Source organism: Oncorhynchus mykiss, unplaced genomic scaffold (assembly GCF_013265735.2).
Source record: "Oncorhynchus mykiss isolate Arlee unplaced genomic scaffold, USDA_OmykA_1.1 un_scaffold_234, whole genome shotgun sequence".
Taxonomy (NCBI): Eukaryota; Metazoa; Chordata; class Actinopteri; order Salmoniformes; family Salmonidae; genus Oncorhynchus; species Oncorhynchus mykiss.
Window position 1 is genome coordinate 339939 of NW_023493700.1, and position 17230 is coordinate 357168.

The following is a 17230-nucleotide window of genomic DNA, read 5'->3' on the forward strand; positions in this document are numbered from 1 at the left end:
ATTGTGAGTCACATGCATGTGAATTGTCAAGGGTGCCACAGAATTAAAATTAGTGAATTGCCGAAATAGCTCAGTTGGGAGAGCGTTAGACTGAAGATCTAAAAGTCCCTGGTTCGATCCCGGGTTTCGGCATTTGTATTTGTTCTTTCTTCATGCTCTGGCTTCAAGGAAACTATCCACAGCTTTGTTTGTGGGCCTCAATGGTGTGTGCTACTCTGCTCCTCTGAAAGTAAGTAATTTCTTGCTTTTTCATCTGACATTTTGACATCAGTGTTACAGGAAAGTTTCTTGTCATTGTTTACATGACAGTAGGTTGTCGTAAGACAAGGCTGCATGAAGTGTGAACTGGAGTTTTCTTGGATCCATGAAAGAATTTGCTTTTGGAGAATGCAGGCATCGATCCCACTACCTCACGCATGCAAAGCATTTGAGCTAATTCCCCAGCCGTTTGGAATTTCCGCAAGAAGCAACCTAGAGGGTCCACTCTTGTCAGGCTATGCTGTTGGTGGACTTGTTTGTTTACGTGCCAGCACTTGCAGAGGCTCGGTGCATTTCAACAATTGAGCAAAGTAGCAGATGGCTGGTTAGCTCAGTTGGTTAGAGTGTGGTGCTAATAACGCCAAGGTCATGGGTTCGATCCCCGTACTGGCTATGATGTACATTTTGAGTGTCAAAATTGTGAGTCACATGCATGTGAATTGTCAAGGGTGCCACAGAATTAAAATTTGTGAAATGCCGAAATAGCTCAGTTCAGAGCGTTAGACTGAAGATCTAAAGGTCCCTGGTTCAATCCCGGGTTTCGGCATTTGTATTTGTTCTTTCTTCATGCTCTGGCTTCAAGGAAACTATCCACAGCTTTGTTTGTGGGCCTCAATGGTGTGTGCTACTCTGCTCCTCTGAAAGTAAGTCATTTCTTGCTTTTTCATCTGACATTTTGACATCAGTGTTACAGGAAAGTTGCTTGTCATTGTTACATGACAGTAGGTTGTCGTAAGACAAGGCTGCATGAAGTGTGAACTGGAGCTTTCTTGGATCCACAACAAAAAATGTTTTTGGGGATTGCGGGAATCGATCCCACTAACTATAGCATGCTAAGCAAACACAATACCAATTGATCAAATTCCCCAGCTGTTTGGAATTGCCACAAGGAGCAACCAAGAGTGTCCAGTCTTGTCAGGCTATGCTGTTGGTGGACTTGTTAGTTTGTGCTCCAGCACTTGCAGAGGCTCGGTGCATCTCAACAATTGTGCTCTGTAGCCAGCGGCCGGTTAGCTAGGTTGGTTAGAGTGTGTGATACGCTGCTCCTCTGAAAGTAAGTAATGTCTTTCTTTTTCATCTGACATTGTGACATCAGTGTTACATGAGAGTTTCTTGTCATTGTTACATGACAGTTTCTTGTCATTGTTTACATGACTGTAGGTTGTCGTAAGACAAGGCTGCATGAAGTGTGAACTGGAGTTTTCTTGGATCCATGAAAGAATTTGCTTTTGGAGAATGCAGGCATCGATCCCACTACCTCACGCATGCAAAGCATTTGAGCTAATTCCCCAGACGTTTGGAATTTCCGCAAGAAGCAACCTAGAGGGTCCAGTCTCGTCAGGCTATGCTGTTGGTGGACTTGTTTGTTTACGTGCCAGCACTTGCAGAGGCTCGGTGCATTGCCACAATTGAGCAAAATGGCAAATGGCCGGTTAGCTCAGTTGGTTAGAGTGTGGTGCTAATAACGCCAAGGTCATGGGTTCGATCCCCGTACTGGCTATGATGTACATTTCGAGTGTCAAAATTGTGAGTCACATGCATGTGAATTGTCAAGGGTGCCACAGAATTAAAATTAGTGAATTGCCGAAATAGCTCAGTTGGGAGAGCGTTAGACTGAAGATCTAAAGGTCCCTGGTTAGATCCCGGGTTTCGGCATTTGTATTTGTTCTATCTTCATGCTCTGGCTTCAAGGAAACTATCCACAGCTTTGTTTGTGGGCCCTAATGGTGTGTGCTACGCTGCTCCTCTGAAAGTAAGTGATTTCTTTCTTTTTCATCTGACATTGTGACATCAGTGTTACATGAGAGTTTCTTGTCATTGTTACATGACAGTTTCTTGTCATTGTTTACATGACAGTAGGTTGTCGTAAGACAAGGCTGCATGAAGTGTGAACTGGAGTTTTCTTGGATCCATGAAAGAATTTGCTTTTGGAGAATGCAGGCATCGATCCCACTACCTCACGCATGCAAAGCATTTGAGCTAATTCCCCAGCCGTTTGGAATTTCCGCAAGAAGCAACCTAGAGGGTCCAGTCTTGTCAGGCTATGCTGTTGGTGGACTTGTTTGTTTACGTGCCAGCACTTGCAGAGGCTCGGTGCATTTCAACAATTGAGGAAAATAGCAAATGGCTGGTTAGCTCAGTTGGTTAGAGTGTGGTGCTAATAACGCCAAGGTCATTGGTTCGATCCCCGTACTGGCTATGATTTACATTTTGAGTGTCAAAATTGTGAGTCACATGCATGTGAATTGTCAAGGGTGCCACAGAATTAAAATTAGTGAAATGCCGAAATAGCTCAGTTGGGAGAGTGTTAGACTGAAGATCTAAAAGTCCCTGGTTTCGGCATTTGTATTTGTTCTATCTTCATGCTCTGGCTTCAAGGAAACTATCCACAGCTTTGTTTGTGGGCCCTAATGGTGTGTGCTACGCTGCTCCTCTGAAAGTAAGTGATTTCTTGCTTTTTCATCTGACATTTTGACATCAGTGTTACAGGAAAGTTTCTTGTCATTGTTTACATGACAGTAGGTTGTCGTAAGACAAGGCTGCATGAAGTGTGAACTGGAGCTTTCTTGGATCCACAACAAAAATTGTTTTTGGGGATTGCGGGAATCGATCCCACTAACTATAGCATGCTAAGCAAACACAATACCAATTGATCAAATTCCCCAGCTGTTTGGAATTGCCACAAGGAGCAACCAAGAGTGTCCAGTCTTGTCAGGCTATGCTATTGGTGGACTTGTTAGTTTGTGCTCCAGCACTTACAGAGGCTCGGTGCATCTCAACAATTGTGCTCTGTAGCCAGCGGCCGGTTAGCTCAGTTGGTTAGAGTGTGTGATACGCTGCTCCTCTGAAAGTAAGTAATGTCTTTCTTTTTCATCTGACATTGTGACATCAGTGTTACATGAGAGTTTCTTGTCATTGTTACATGACAGTTTCTTGTCATTGTTTACATGACAGTAGGTTGTCGTAAGACAAGGCTGCATGAAGTGTGAACTGGAGTTTTCTTGGATCCATGAAAGAATTTGCTTTTGGAGAATGCAGGCATCGATCCCACTACCTCACGCATGCAAAGCATTTGAGCTAATTCCCCAGCCGTTTGGAATTTCCGCAAGAAGCAACCTAGAGGGTCCAGTCTTGTCAGGCTATGCTGTTGGTGGACTTGTTTGTTTACGTGCCAGCACTTGCAGAGGCTCGGTGCATTTCAACAATTGAGCAAAGTAGCAGATGGCTGGTTAGCTCAGTTGGTTAGAGTGTGGTGCTAATAATGCCAAGGTCATGGGTTCGATCCCCGTACTGGCTATGATGTACATTTTGAGTGTCAAAATTGTGAGTCACATGCATGTGAATTGTCAAGGGTGCCACAGAATTAAAATTAGTGAATTGCCGAAATAGCTCAGTTGGGAGAGCGTTAGACTGAAGATCTAAAGGTCCCTGGTTAGATCCCGGGTTTCGGCATTTGTATTTGTTCTTTCTTCATGCTCTGGCTTCAAGGAAACTATCCACAGCTTTGTTTGTGGGCCTCAATGGTGTGTGCTACTCTGCTCCTCTGAAAGTAAGTAATTTCTTGCTTTTTCATCTGACATTTTGACATCAGTGTTACAGGAAAGTTTCTTGTCATTGTTTACATGACAGTAGGTTGTCGTAAGACAAGGCTGCATGAAGTGTGAACTGGAGTTTTCTTGGATCCATGAAAGAATTTGCTTTTGGAGAATGCAGGCATCGATCCCACTACCTCACGCATGCAAAGCATTTGAGCTAATTCCCCAGCCGTTTGGAATTTCCGCAAGAAGCAACCTAGAGGGTCCAGTCTTGTCAGGCTATGCTGTTGGTGGACTTGTTTGTTTACGTGCCAGCACTTGCAGAGGCTCGGTGCATTTCAACAATTGAGCAAAATAGCAAATGGCCGGTTAGCTCAGTTGGTTAGAGTGTGGTGCTAATAACGCCAAGGTCATGGGTTCGATCCCCGTACTGGCTATGATGTACATTTTGAGTGTCAAAATTGTGAGTCACATGCATGTGAATTGTCAAGGGTGCCACAGAATTAAAATTAGTGAAATGCCGAAATAGCTCAGTTAGAGTGTTAGACTGAAGATCTAAAGGTCCCTGGTTCGATCCCTGGTTTCGGCATTTGTATTTGTTCTATCTTCATGCTCTGGCTTCAAGGAAACTATCCACAGCTTTGTTTGTGGGCCTCAATGGTGTGTGCTACGCTGCTCCTCTGAAAGTAAGTGATTTCTTGCTTTTTCATCTGACATTTTGACATCAGTGTTACAGGAAAGTTGCTTGTCATTGTTACATGACAGTAGGTTGTCGTAAGACAAGGCTGCATGAAGTGTGAACTGGAGCTTTCTTGGATCCACAACAAAAATTGTTTTTGGGGATTGCGGGAATCGATCCCACTAACTATAGCATGCTAAGCAAACACAATACCAATTGATCAAATTCCCCAGCTGTTTGGAATTGCCACAAGGAGCAGCCAAGAGTGTCCAGTCTTGTCAGGCTATGCTGTTGGTGGACTTGTTAGTTTGTGCTCCAGCACTTGCAGAGGCTCGGTGCATCTCAACAATTGTGCTCTGTAGCCAGCGGCCGGTTAGCTCAGTTGGTTAGAGTGTGTGATACGCTGCTCCTCTGAAAGTAAGTAATGTCTTTCTTTTTCATCTGACATTGTGACATCAGTGTTACATGAGAGTTTCTTGTCATTGTTACATGACAGTTTCTTGTCATTGTTTACATGACAGTAGGTTGTCGTAAGACAAGGCTGCATGAAGTGTGAACTGGAGTTTTCTTGGATCCATGAAAGAATTTGCTTTTGGAGAATGCAGGCATCGATCCCACTACCTCACGCATGCAAAGCATTTGAGCTAATTCCCCAGCCGTTTGGAATTTCCGCAAGAAGCAACCTAGAGGGTCCAGTCTCGTCAGGCTATGCTGTTGGTGGACTTGTTTGTTTACGTGCCAGCACTTGCAGAGGCTCGGTGCATTACCACAATTGAGCAAAATGGCAAATGGCCGGTTAGCTCAGTTGGTTAGAGTGTGGTGCTAATAACGCCAAAGGTCATGGGTTCGATCCCCGTACTGGCTATGATGTACATTTTGAGTGTCAAAATTGTGAGTCACATGCATGTGAATTGTCAAGGGTGCCACAGAATTAAAATTAGTGAATTGCCGAAATAGCTCAGTTGGGAGAGCGTTAGACTGAAGATCTAAAGGTCCCTGGTTTGATCCCGGGTTTCGGCATTTGTATTTGTTCTTTCTTCATGCTCTGGCTTCAAGGAAACTATCCACAGCTTTGTTTGTGGGCCTCAATGGTGTGTGCTACTCTGCTCCTCTGAAAGTAAGTAATTTCTTGCTTTTTCATCTGACATTTTGACATCAGTGTTACAGGAAAGTTTCTTGTCATTGTTTACATGACAGTAGGTTGTCGTAAGACAAGGCTGCATGAAGTGTGAACTGGAGTTTTCTTGGATCCATGAAAGAATTTGCTTTTGGAGAATGCAGGCATCGATCCCACTACCTCACGCATGCAAAGCATTTGAGCTAATTCCCCAGCCGTTTGGAATTTCCGCAAGAAGCAACCTAGAGGGTCCAGTCTTGTCAGGCTATGCTGTTGGTGGACTTGTTTGTTTACGTGCCAGCACTTGCAGAGGCTCGGTGCGTCTCAACAATTGTGCTCTGTAGCCAGCGGCCGGTTAGCTCAGTTGGTTAGAGTGTGTGATACGCTGCTCCTCTGAAAGTAAGTAATGTCTTTCTTTTTCATCTGACATTGTGACATCAGTGTTACATGAGAGTTGCTTGTCATTGTTACATGACAGTTTCTTGTCATTGTTTACATGACAGTAGGTTGTCGTAAGACAAGGCTGCATGAAGTGTGAACTGGAGTTTTCTTGGATCCATGAAAGAATTTGCTTTTGGAGAATGCAGGCATCGATCCCACTACCTCACGCATGCAAAGCATTTGAGCTAATTCCCCAGCCGTTTGGAATTTCCGCAAGAAGCAACCTAGAGGGTCCAGTCTCGTCAGGCTATGCTGTTGGTGGAATTGTTTGTTTACGTGCCAGCACTTGCAGAGGCTCGGTGCATTGCCACAATTGAGCAAAATAGCAAATGGCTGGTTAGCTCAGTTGGTTAGAGTGTGGTGCTAATAATGCCAAGGTCATGGGTTCGATCCCCGTACTGGCTATGATGTACATTTTGAGTGTCAAAATTGTGAGTCGCATGCATGTGAATTGTCAAGGGTGCCACAGAATTAAAATTAGTGAATTGCCGAAATAGCTCAGTTGGGAGAGCGTTAGACTGAAGATCTAAAGGTCCCTGGTTCGATCCCGGGTTTCTGCATTTGTATTTGTTCTTTCTTCATGCTCTGGCTTCAAGGAAACTATCCACAGCTTTGTTTGTGGGCCTCAATGGTGTGTGCTACTCTGCTCCTCTGAAAGTAAGTAATTTCTTGCTTTTTCATCTGACATTTTGACATCAGTGTTACAGGAAAGTTTCTTGTCATTGTTTACATGACAGTAGGTTGTCGTAAGACAAGGCTGCATGAAGTGTGAACTGGAGTTTTCTTGGATCCATGAAAGAATTTGCTTTTGGAGAATGCAGGCATCGATCCCACTACCTCACGCATGCAAAGCATTTGAGCTAATTCCCCAGACGTTTGGAATTTCCGCAAGAAGCAACCTAGAGGGTCCAGTCTCGTCAGGCTATGCTGTTGGTGGACTTGTTTGTTTACGTGCCAGCACTTGCAGAGGCTCGGTGCATTGCCACAATTGAGCAAAATGGCAAATGGCCGGTTAGCTCAGTTGGTTAGAGTGTGGTGCTAATAACGCCAAGGTCATGGGTTCGATCCCCGTACTGGCTATGATGTACATTTTGAGTGTCAAAATTGTGAGTCACATGCATGTGAATTGTCAAGGGTGCCACAGAATAAAAATTAGTGAATTGCCGAAATAGCTCAGTTGGGAGAGCGTTAGACTGAAGATCTAAAGGTCCCTGGTTAGATCCCGGGTTTCGGCATTTGTATTTGTTCTTTCTTCATGCTCTGGCTTCAAGGAAACTATCCACAGCTTTGTTTGTGGGCCTCAATGGTGTGTGCTACTCTGCTCCTCTGAAAGTAAGTAATTTCTTGCTTTTTCATCTGACATTTTGACATCAGTGTTACAGGAAAGTTTCTTGTCATTGTTTACATGACAGTAGGTTGTCGTAAGACAAGGCTGCATGAAGTGTGAACTGGAGTTTTCTTGGATCCATGAAAGAATTTGCTTTTGGAGAATGCAGGCATCGATCCCACTACCTCACGCATGCAAAGCATTTGAGCTAATTCCCCAGCCGTTTGGAATTTCCGCAAGAAGCAACCTAGAGGGTCCAGTCTTGTCAGGCTATGCTGTTGGTGGACTTGTTTGTTTACGTGCCAGCACTTGCAGAGGCTCGGTGCATTTCAACAATTGAGCAAAATAGCAAATGGCCGGTTAGCTCAGTTGGTTAGAGTGTGGTGCTAATAACGCCAAGGTCATGGGTTCGATCCCCGTACTGGCTATGATGTACATTTTGAGTGTCAAAATTGTCAGTCACATGCATGTGAATTGTCAAGGGTGCCACAGAATTAAAATTAGTGAAATCCCGAAATAGCTCAGTTAGAGTGTTAGACTGAAGATCTAAAGGTCCCTGGTTCGATCCCTGGTTTCGGCATTTGTATTTGTTCTATCTTCATGCTCTGGCTTCAAGGAAACTATCCACAGCTTTGTTTGTGGGCCTCAATGGTGTGTGCTACGCTGCTCCTCTGAAAGTAAGTAATTTCTTGCTTTTTCATCTGATGCATGCAAAGCATTTGAGCTAATTCCCCAGCCGTTTGGAATTTCCGCAAGAAGCAACCTAGAGGGTCCAGTCTTGTCAGGCTATGCTGTTGGTGGACTTGTTTGTTTACGTGCCAGCACTTGCAGAGGCTCGGTGCATTTCAACAATTGAGCAAAATAGCAAATGGCCGGTTAGCTCAGTTGGTTAGAGTGTGGTGCTAATAACGCCAAGGTCATGGGTTCGATCCCCGTACTGGCTATGATGTACATTTTGAGTGTCAAAATTGTGAGTCACATGCATGTGAATTGTCAAGGGTGCCACAGAATTATAATTAGTGAATTGCCGAAATAGCTCAGTTGGGAGAGCGTTAGACTGAAGATCTAAAGGTCCCTGGTTCGATCCCGGGTTTTGGCATTTGTATTTGTTCTTTCTTCATGCTCTGGCTTCAAGGAAACTATCCACAGCTTTGTTTGTGGGCCTCAACGGTGTGTGCTACGCTGCTCCTCTGAAAGTAAGTAATTTCTTGCTTTTTCATCTGATGCATGCAAAACATTTGAGCTAATTCCCCAGCCGTTTGGAATTTCCGCAAGAAGCAACCTAGAGGGTCCAGTCTTGTCAGGCTATGCTGTTGGTGGACTTGTTTGTTTACGTGCCAGCACTTGCAGAGGCTCGGTGCATTTCAACAATTGAGCAAAATAGCAAATGGCCGGTTAGCTCAGTTGGTTAGAGTGTGGTGCTAATAACGCCAAGGTCATGGGTTCGATCCCCGTACTGGCTATGATGTACATTTTGAGTGTCAAAATTGTGAGTCACATGCATGTGAATTGTCAAGGGTGCCACAGAATTATAATTAGTGAATTGCCGAAATAGCTCAGTTGGGAGAGCGTTAGACTGAAGATCTAAAGGTCCCTGGTTCGATCCCGGGTTTCGGCATTTGTATTTGTTCTTTCTTCATGCTCTGGCTTCAAGGAAACTATCCACAGCTTTGTTTGTGGGCCTCAATGGTGTGTGCTACTCTGCTCCTCTGAAAGTACAGAATTAAAATTAGTGAATTGCCGAAATAGCTCAGTTGGGAGAGCGTTAGACTGAAGATCTAAAGGTCCCTGGTTCGATCCCGGGTTTCGGCATTTGTATTTGTTCTTTCTTCATGCTCTGGCTTCAAGGAAACTATCCACAGCTTTGTTTGTGGGCCTCAATGGTGTGTGCTACGCTGCTCCTCTGAAAGTAAGTAATTTCTTGCTTTTTCATCTGACATTTTGACATCAGTGTTACAGGAAAGTTTCTTGTCATTGTTTACATGACTGTAGGTTGTCGTAAGACAAGGCTGCATGAAGTGTGAACTGTAGTTTTCTTGGATCCATGAAAGAATTTGCTTTTGGAGAATGCAGGCATCGATCCCACTACCTCACGCATGCAAAGCATTTGAGCTAATTCCCCAGCCGTTTGGAATTTCCGCAAGAAGCAACCTAGAGGGTCCAGTCTTGTCAGGCTATGCTGTTGGTGGACTTGTTTGTTTACGTGCCAGCACTTGCAGAGGCTCGGTGCATTTCAACAATTGAGCAAAATAGCAAATGGCCGGTTAGCTGAGTTGGTTAGAGTGTGGTGCTAATAATGCCAAGGTCATGGGTTCGATCCCCATATTGGCTATGATGTACATTTTGAGTGTCAAAATTGTGAGTCACATGCGTGTGAATTGTCAAGGGTGCCACAGAATTAAAATTAGTGAATTGCCGAAATAGCTCAGTTGGGAGAGCGTTAGGCTGAAGATCTAAAGGTCCCTGGTTCGATCCCGGGTTTCGGCATCTGTATTTGTTCTTTCTTCATGCTCTGGCTTCAAGGAAACTATCCACAGCTTTGTTTGTGGGCCTCAATGGTGTGTGCTACGCTGCTCCTCTGAAAGTAAGTAATTTCTTGCTTTTTCATCTGACATTTTGACATCAGTGTTACAGGAAAGTTTCTTGTCATTGTTTACATGACAGTAGGTTGTCGTAAGACAAGGCTGCATGAAGTGTGAACTGTAGTTTTCTTGGATCCATTAAAGAATTTGCTTTTGGAGAATGCAGGCATCGATCCCACTACCTATAGCATGCTAAGCAAACACAATACCAATTGATCAAATTCCCCAGCTGTTTGGAATTGCCACAAAGATCAACCAAGAGTGTCCAGTCTTGTCAGGCTATGCTGTTGGTGGACTTGTTAGTTTGTGCTCCAGCACTTGCAGAGGCTCGGTGCATCTCAACAATTGTGCTCTGTAGCCAGCGGCCGGTAAGCTCAGTTGGTTAGAGTGTGTGATACGCTGCTCTCTGAAAGTAAGTAATGAATGTCTTTCTTTTTCATCTGACATTGTGACATCAGTGTTACATGAGAGTTTCTTGTCATTGTTACATGACAGTTTCTTGTCATTGTTTAAAAATAAAGAGCTGTCAAGTCATGGCGAAAGAACTGGGGAACGATGAACCTGTGGTGTCCTTTTTGAACTTGCCTGCATATATTACAGATGATGAAATATATGAGAAATTACAAGGATGGAAAGTGAACGCGACAACACCAATCAAGAGGAGGATGTGGCCAGTAACGGACATTGTGGACGGGACGAGATTTTGTAAGGTGAAGTTTACGGACAGCGTGCAATCATTGCCTTACTCAACAAAGTTCAATACTGTCGAAGGATTTGAATATTTCCGAGTGATCCACGATAACCAAGTTAAGGTATGTAGACTATGTATTCAACCGGGACACATACTTAAAGAATGTCCAGAATTTATATGTCATAAATGTGGTGAACAAGGGCATTATGCCAGGGAATGTTCGAACATCGGTGATATATGTAGAAGGTGTGACAGACCTAAGGACAGATATAAATGTAAGAAGGGGAGTGATGTCTTATTTCTTATTTCATTACTGAAGAAGATGAGGGGAGTGTGGCTATGGAGAGAGAATTAGAGAGTGATATGGAAAGTGTGTCGCAGGTGATTCCAGAGACAGCTATAGATGTGCTTGGAGAGTATGCAATTCCTTCTGGCAGTACTCGAGACGCAGTCTTTGTCTCTGCTGCTGACAAGGTGGAGCAGCAGCACAGGATTGGTGAATTAGACACACAGGTAGAGATGGTGCAAGGTACTTCTCAGGTGCCTGAACCAGCTTTAAGCCTGTGTGAAAATGACACCAAGGAGAGGGCTGGGTCCACTGGAGTTGACGGCACGGTTAAAGCGCATTTTACAAAAGGCTTGAATGTTGCTCCCCTCATAAGTCCAAGTCATGAGTCGGACGAAGAAATAGAGAGTGAGGATTTTCAGCTGTTTGCTAGAAATAAGAGATCATTGACGAAAGCTTGGGAGGTGATGGGATCTGGTAAAAAGAAAAAGTCTATTTTGAAATGACATGTTTGTCTTTGACTATATTTCTGCATACATTAACAATGATTAAAGTTGCATCACTAAATGGGAACAGTCTGAGAAATATGAACAAATTGGAGCAGGTTTTGGTGTCTGTGAAAGCTGACATGTGGTGTTTTCAAGAGACTAATTGGACAGACTCCAAAATGTTGGAGATTAAGTGTCATGTATTGTCATGTTGTCTTGTTTCTGTCCTTTCCTTTCACCCTGTCTCCCTCTGCTGGTCGTACTAGGTTACTGTTTCTGTCCCTCTTTCCCCCAGCTGTTCCTTGTCTTCTCTGACTACCTCATTTACCCCTTTTTCCCTCTGATTAGGTCCCTATATCTCTCTCTGTTTTTTTTCCTTTCCTTGTCGGATTCTTGTTTGTGTTATTCATGCCTGAACCAGACTATCATCGTGTTTGCTGCAACCTTGTCCTGTCCTGTCGGAATCTACCTGTCCATCTGAGCCCACGTGTGTTCATCATTAAAGAAACTCTGTTTGTTAATTCGCTTTTGGGTCCTCATTCACGCACCGTGACAGAAGAATCCGACCAAGAATGGACCCAGCGACTTCGGATCCTCTCCACTCAGCCGTCGAGATCCAGGGGGCGATGCTAGGCAGACACGAGCAGGAATTGTTTGCTGCTCGACATGCCGTTGAGACCCTGGCCACCCAAGTCTCCAACCTCACAGAACAGGTTCACCATCTCCGCCTCGATCCACCGGCCACTTCCAGGGCTTTCGAATCTCCGGAGCCCAGAATCAATAACCCGCCGTGTTACTCTGGGGAGCCCACTGAATGCCGCTCGTTCCTCACCCAGTGTGATATTGTGTTTTCTCTCCAGCCCAACACTTACGCCAGGAGCACTGCTCGTGTCGCCTACGTCATATCTCTCCTTACTGGACGGGCTCGTGAGTGGGGCACGGCAATCTGGGAGGCAAGGGCTGAGTGTACTAACCAGTATCAGGACTTTAAGGAGGAGATGATACGGGTTTTTGATCGATCTGTTTTTGGGGAGGAGGCTTCCAGGGCCCTGTCTTCCCTATGTCAAGGTAATCGATCCATAACAGACTACTCTATTGAGTTTCGCACTCTTGCTGCCTCCAGTGGCTGGAACGAGCCGGCTTTGCTCGCTCGTTTTCTGGAGGGTCTCCGCGCAGAGGTAAAGGATGAGATTCTCTCCCGGGAGGTTCCTTCCAGCGTGGATTCCTTGATTGAACTCGCTATTCGCATTGAGCGACGGGTTGATCTTCGTCACCGAGCTCGTGGAAAGGAGCTCGCGTTCTCCGTTGCCCCCCTCTCCGCATCACTACCATCTTCCTCTGCCGGCTCGGGAGCTGAGCCTATGCAGCTGGGAGGTATCCGCATCTCGACTAAGGAGAGGGAACGGAGAATCACCAACCGCCTCTGTCTCTATTGCGGTTCTGCTGGTCATTTTGTCACTTCATGTCCAGTAAAAGCCAGAGCTCATCAGTAAGCGGAGGGCTACTGGTGAGCGCTACTACTCCTGTCTCTCCTTCAAGATCCTGCACTACCTTGTCGGTCCATCTACGCTGGACTGGTTCGTCAGCTTCCTGCAGTGCCTTAATAGACTCTGGGGCGGAGGGCTGTTTTATGGACGAGACCTGGGCTCGGGAACATGACATTCCTCTCAGACAGTTAAGGGAGTCCACGGCCTTGTTCGCCCTGGATGGTAGTCCTCTCCCCAGGATTCAGCGTGAGACGCTACCTTTAACCCTCACTGTTTCTGGTAATCATAGCGAAACCATTTCTTTTTTAATTTTTCGTTCACCTTTTACACCTGTTGTTTTGGGCCATCCCTGGCTAGTTTGTCATAATCCTTCCATTAATTGGTCTAGTAATTCTATCCTCTCCTGGAACGTCTCTTGTCATGTGAAATGTTTAATGTCTGCTATCCCTCCTGTTTCCTCTGTCTCTTCTTCACAGGAGGAGCCTGGTGATTTGACAGGGGTGCCGGAGGAATATCACGATCTGCGCACGGTGTTCAGTCGGTCCAGGGCCACCTCTCTTCCTCCACACCGGTCGTATGATTGTAGTATTGATCTCCTTCCGGGAACCACTCCCCCCCGGGGTAGACTATACTCTCTGTCGGCTCCCGAACGTAAGGCTCTCGAAGATTATTTGTCTGTAGCTCTTGCCGCCGGTACCATAGTCCCCTCCTCCTCTCCCGCCGGAGCGGGGTTCTTTTTTGTTAAGAAGAAGGACGGGTCCCTGCGCCCCTGCATAGATTATCGAGGGCTGAATGACATAACAGTGAAGAATCGTTATCCGCTTCCTCTTATGTCTTCAGCCTTCGAGATCCTGCAGGGAGCCAGGTTTTTCACTAAGTTGGACCTTCGTAACGCTTACCATCTCGTGCGCATCAGGGAGGGGGACGAGTGGAAGACGGCGTTTAACACTCCGTTAGGGCACTTTGAATACCGGGTTCTTCCTTTCGGCCTCGCTAACGCTCCAGCTGTCTTTCAGGCATTAGTCAATGATGTCCTGAGAGACATGCTGAACATCTTTGTTTTCGTTTACCTTGACGACATCCTGATTTTTTCACCGTCACTCCAGATTCATGTTCAGCACGTTCGACGTGTCCTCCAGCGCCTTTTAGAGAATTGTCTTTTTGTGAAGGCTGAGAAGTGGTCTTTTCATGCCTCCTCCGTCACATTTCTCGGTTCTGTTATTTCCGCTGAAGGCATTAAGATGGATCCCGCTAAGGTCCAAGCTGTCATTGATTGGCCCGCCCCTAAGTCACGCGTCGAGCTGCAGCGCTTTCTCGGCTTCGCAAACTTCTATCGTCGTTTCATCCGTAATTTCGGTCAGGTGGCAGCTCCTCTCACAGCCCTTACTTCTGTCAAGACGTGCTTTAAGTGGTCCGTTTCCGCCCAGGGAGCTTTTGATCTCCTCAAGAATCGTTTTACATCCGCTCCTATCCTTGTTACACCTGACGTCTCTAGACAGTTCGTTGTCGAGGTTGACGCGTCAGAGGTGGGCGTGGGGGCCATTCTTTCTCAGCGCTCCCTCTCTGACGACAAGGTCCACCCATGCGCGTATTTTTCTCATCGCCTGTCGCCGTCGGAACGTAACTATGATGTGGGAAACCGCGAACTGCTCGCCATCCGGTTAGCCCTAGGCGAATGGCGACAGTGGTTGGAGGGGGCGACCGTTCCTTTTGTCGTTTGGACTGACCATAGGAACCTTGAGTACATCCGTTCTGCCAAACGACTTAATGCGCGTCAGGCGCGTTGGGCGCTGTTTTTCGCTCGTTTCGAGTTCGTGATTTCTTATCGTCCGGGCTCTAAGAACACCAAGCCTGATGCTTTATCTCGTCTCTTCAGTTCTTCAGTAGCCTCCACTGACCCCGAGGGGATTCTCCCTGAGGGGCGTGTTGTCGGGTTGACTGTCTGGGGAATTGAGAGGCAGGTAAAGCAAGCGCTCACTCACACTCCGTCGCCGCGCGCTTGTCCTAGGAACCTTCTTTTCGTTCCCGTTCCTACTCATCTGGCCGTTCTTCAGTGGGCTCACTCTGCCAAGTTAGCCGGCCACCCTGGCGTTCGGGGTACGCTTGCTTCCATTCGCCAGCGTTTTTGGTGGCCCACCCGGGAGCATGACACGCGTCGTTTCGTGGCTGCTTGTTCGGTCTGCGCGCAGACTAAGTCCGGTAACTCCCCTCCTGCCGGCCGTCTCAGGCCGCTTCCCATTCCCTCTCGACCGTGGTCTCACATCGCCTTAGATTTTGTCACCGGACTGCCTTCGTCAGCGGGGAAGACTGTTATTCTTACGGTTGTCGATAGGTTCTCTAAGGCGGCTCATTTCATTCCCCTTGCTAAGCTTCCTTCTGCTAAAGAGACGGCACAAATCATCATCGAGAATGTTTTCAGAATTCATGGCCTTCCGTCAGACGTCGTTTCGGACAGAGGTCCGCAATTCACGTCTCAATTTTGGAGGGAGTTTTGCCGTTTGATTGGGGCTTCCGTCAGTCTCTCTTCCGGCTTTCACCCCCAGTCTAACGGTCAAGCAGAACGGGCCAATCAGACTATTGGTCGCATCTTACGCAGTCTTTCTTTTCGCAACCCTGCGTCTTGGTCAGAACAGCTCCCCTGGGCAGAGTACGCCCACAACTCGCTTCCTTCGTCTGCGACCGGGCTATCTCCTTTTCAGAGTAGCCTCGGGTACCAGCCTCCGCTGTTCTCATCTCAGTTCGCCGAGTCCAGCGTCCCCTCCGCTCAGGCTTTTGTCCAACGTTGCGAGCGCACCTGGAAGAGGGTCAGGTCTGCACTCTGTCGTTATAGGACGCAGACTGTGAGGGCTGCTAATAAGCGTAGAACTAAGAGTCCTAGATATTGTCGCGGTCAGAGAGTTTGGCTCTCCACTCAGAACCTTCCCCTTAAGACGGCGTCTCGCAAGTTGACCCCGCGGTTCATTGGTCCGTTCCGTATTTCTCGGGTCATTAATCCTGTCGCAGTTCGACTTCTTCTTCCGCGATACCTTCGTCGCGTCCACCCGGTCTTCCATGTCTCCTGTATCAAGCCCGTTCTTCGCGCCCCCGCTCGTCTTCCCCCCCCCCCCCCCATCCTTGTCGAGGGCGCACCCATCTACAGGGTCCGTAGGATTTTGGACATGCGTCCTCGGGGCCGTGGTCACCAGTACCTCGTAGATTGGGAGGGGTACGGTCCTGAGGAGAGGAGTTGGGTTCCCTCTCGGGACGTGCTGGACCGTGCGCTGATCGAGGATTTCCTCCGTTGCCGCCAGGTTTCCTCCTCGAGTGCGCCAGGAGGCGCTCGGTGAGTGGGGGGGTACTGTCATGTATTGTCATGTTGTCTTGTTTCTGTCCTTTCCTTTCACCCTGTCTCCCTCTGCTGGTCGTACTAGGTTACCGTTTCTGTCCCTCTTTCCCCCAGCTGTTCCTTGTCTTCTCTGACTACCTCATTTACCCCTTTTTCCCTCTGATTAGGTCCCTATATCTCTCTCTGTTTTTGTTCCTGTCCTTGTCGGATTCTTGTTTGTGTTATTCATGCCTGAACCAGACTATCATCGTGTTTGCTGCAACCTTGTCCTGTCCTGTCGGAATCTACCTGTCCATCTGAGCCCACGTGTGTTCATCATTAAAGAAACTCTGTTTGTTAATTCGCTTTTGGGTCCTCATTCACGCACCGTGACATTAAGAGCAAATGGTCTGAGCTAATGTTTTGTAGTCACGGAAGTGAAAAAACATGTGGAGTAGCTATTTTGGTAAAAAATGTTGTGGTTCAAAATGTCAAGCAGGTATATACAGATAATCAGGGCAGACTTATTGTTATTGAGTTTGAAGTGCAAAATGTCATTTTTCGTCTAATTAATGTTTATGCTTCGAATATTGAATCGGAAAGGAGAGATATGTTTAATAACCTAAGATCACTGTGTTCAGAAAATTGTATACTGGTAGGAGATTTTAACGTGAAGTGTATTAGAATGGATGTCTCGAGATGTGATAGTTTCAAACATGATTCGTCTAGAAATGCTTTATGGGAATTAATGAAAAATGAGAATCTTGTAGATATATGGAGGGCTGAACATTTAAATAGAAGAGTGTTTTCGAGAAGGCAGGTGGTGTTAAATGAACTAAAACAATGCAGAATTGATTTATGTTTAGTAAAAGAAGATGTGATACAGCAGGTTCAGAAGATGTCATATAACTTTACAGCATACAGTGATCATGCAGTAATGTCATTTCAGATAGGAGAATGTGTGTTTATGGTGGGAGGAAGTGAAAGTTAAAGCAAAAAACAGGAGTATTAGGTACTTTAAAAATCGTAACCGT

General features: G+C 46.2%; 20 non-coding genes across 20 annotated transcripts; all 20 read left to right on the forward strand.

The window, feature by feature from the left end:
- Positions 1 to 59: 59 nt before the first annotated feature.
- trnaf-gaa lies at positions 60 to 132 on the forward strand. The gene has a single exon. It is a non-coding gene; the product is annotated as a tRNA-Phe (tRNA).
- Positions 133 to 578: 446 nt separating this feature from the next.
- Positions 579 to 652, forward strand: trnai-aau. Its single transcript has one exon. It is a non-coding gene; the product is annotated as a tRNA-Ile (tRNA).
- A 1033-nt stretch (positions 653 to 1685) lies between these two features.
- trnai-aau lies at positions 1686 to 1759 on the forward strand. Its single transcript has one exon. It is a non-coding gene; the product is annotated as a tRNA-Ile (tRNA).
- An 82-nt stretch (positions 1760 to 1841) lies between these two features.
- On the forward strand, positions 1842 to 1914 carry trnaf-gaa. The gene has a single exon. It is a non-coding gene; the product is annotated as a tRNA-Phe (tRNA).
- A 1568-nt stretch (positions 1915 to 3482) lies between these two features.
- trnai-aau lies at positions 3483 to 3556 on the forward strand. The gene has a single exon. It is a non-coding gene; the product is annotated as a tRNA-Ile (tRNA).
- Positions 3557 to 3638: 82 nt separating this feature from the next.
- Positions 3639 to 3711, forward strand: trnaf-gaa. The gene has a single exon. It is a non-coding gene; the product is annotated as a tRNA-Phe (tRNA).
- A 446-nt stretch (positions 3712 to 4157) lies between these two features.
- trnai-aau lies at positions 4158 to 4231 on the forward strand. Its single transcript has one exon. It is a non-coding gene; the product is annotated as a tRNA-Ile (tRNA).
- A 1032-nt stretch (positions 4232 to 5263) lies between these two features.
- On the forward strand, positions 5264 to 5338 carry trnai-aau. Its single transcript has one exon. It is a non-coding gene; the product is annotated as a tRNA-Ile (tRNA).
- An 82-nt stretch (positions 5339 to 5420) lies between these two features.
- On the forward strand, positions 5421 to 5493 carry trnaf-gaa. Its single transcript has one exon. It is a non-coding gene; the product is annotated as a tRNA-Phe (tRNA).
- Positions 5494 to 6362: 869 nt separating this feature from the next.
- On the forward strand, positions 6363 to 6436 carry trnai-aau. Its single transcript has one exon. It is a non-coding gene; the product is annotated as a tRNA-Ile (tRNA).
- An 82-nt stretch (positions 6437 to 6518) lies between these two features.
- On the forward strand, positions 6519 to 6591 carry trnaf-gaa. The gene has a single exon. It is a non-coding gene; the product is annotated as a tRNA-Phe (tRNA).
- A 446-nt stretch (positions 6592 to 7037) lies between these two features.
- Positions 7038 to 7111, forward strand: trnai-aau. Its single transcript has one exon. It is a non-coding gene; the product is annotated as a tRNA-Ile (tRNA).
- An 82-nt stretch (positions 7112 to 7193) lies between these two features.
- trnaf-gaa lies at positions 7194 to 7266 on the forward strand. The gene has a single exon. It is a non-coding gene; the product is annotated as a tRNA-Phe (tRNA).
- A 446-nt stretch (positions 7267 to 7712) lies between these two features.
- trnai-aau lies at positions 7713 to 7786 on the forward strand. The gene has a single exon. It is a non-coding gene; the product is annotated as a tRNA-Ile (tRNA).
- Positions 7787 to 8228: 442 nt separating this feature from the next.
- trnai-aau lies at positions 8229 to 8302 on the forward strand. The gene has a single exon. It is a non-coding gene; the product is annotated as a tRNA-Ile (tRNA).
- Positions 8303 to 8384: 82 nt separating this feature from the next.
- Positions 8385 to 8457, forward strand: trnaf-gaa. The gene has a single exon. It is a non-coding gene; the product is annotated as a tRNA-Phe (tRNA).
- Positions 8458 to 8747: 290 nt separating this feature from the next.
- Positions 8748 to 8821, forward strand: trnai-aau. Its single transcript has one exon. It is a non-coding gene; the product is annotated as a tRNA-Ile (tRNA).
- Positions 8822 to 8903: 82 nt separating this feature from the next.
- trnaf-gaa lies at positions 8904 to 8976 on the forward strand. Its single transcript has one exon. It is a non-coding gene; the product is annotated as a tRNA-Phe (tRNA).
- A 121-nt stretch (positions 8977 to 9097) lies between these two features.
- trnaf-gaa lies at positions 9098 to 9170 on the forward strand. Its single transcript has one exon. It is a non-coding gene; the product is annotated as a tRNA-Phe (tRNA).
- Positions 9171 to 9772: 602 nt separating this feature from the next.
- trnaf-gaa lies at positions 9773 to 9845 on the forward strand. Its single transcript has one exon. It is a non-coding gene; the product is annotated as a tRNA-Phe (tRNA).
- The last annotated feature ends 7385 nt before the right edge of the window (positions 9846 to 17230 follow it).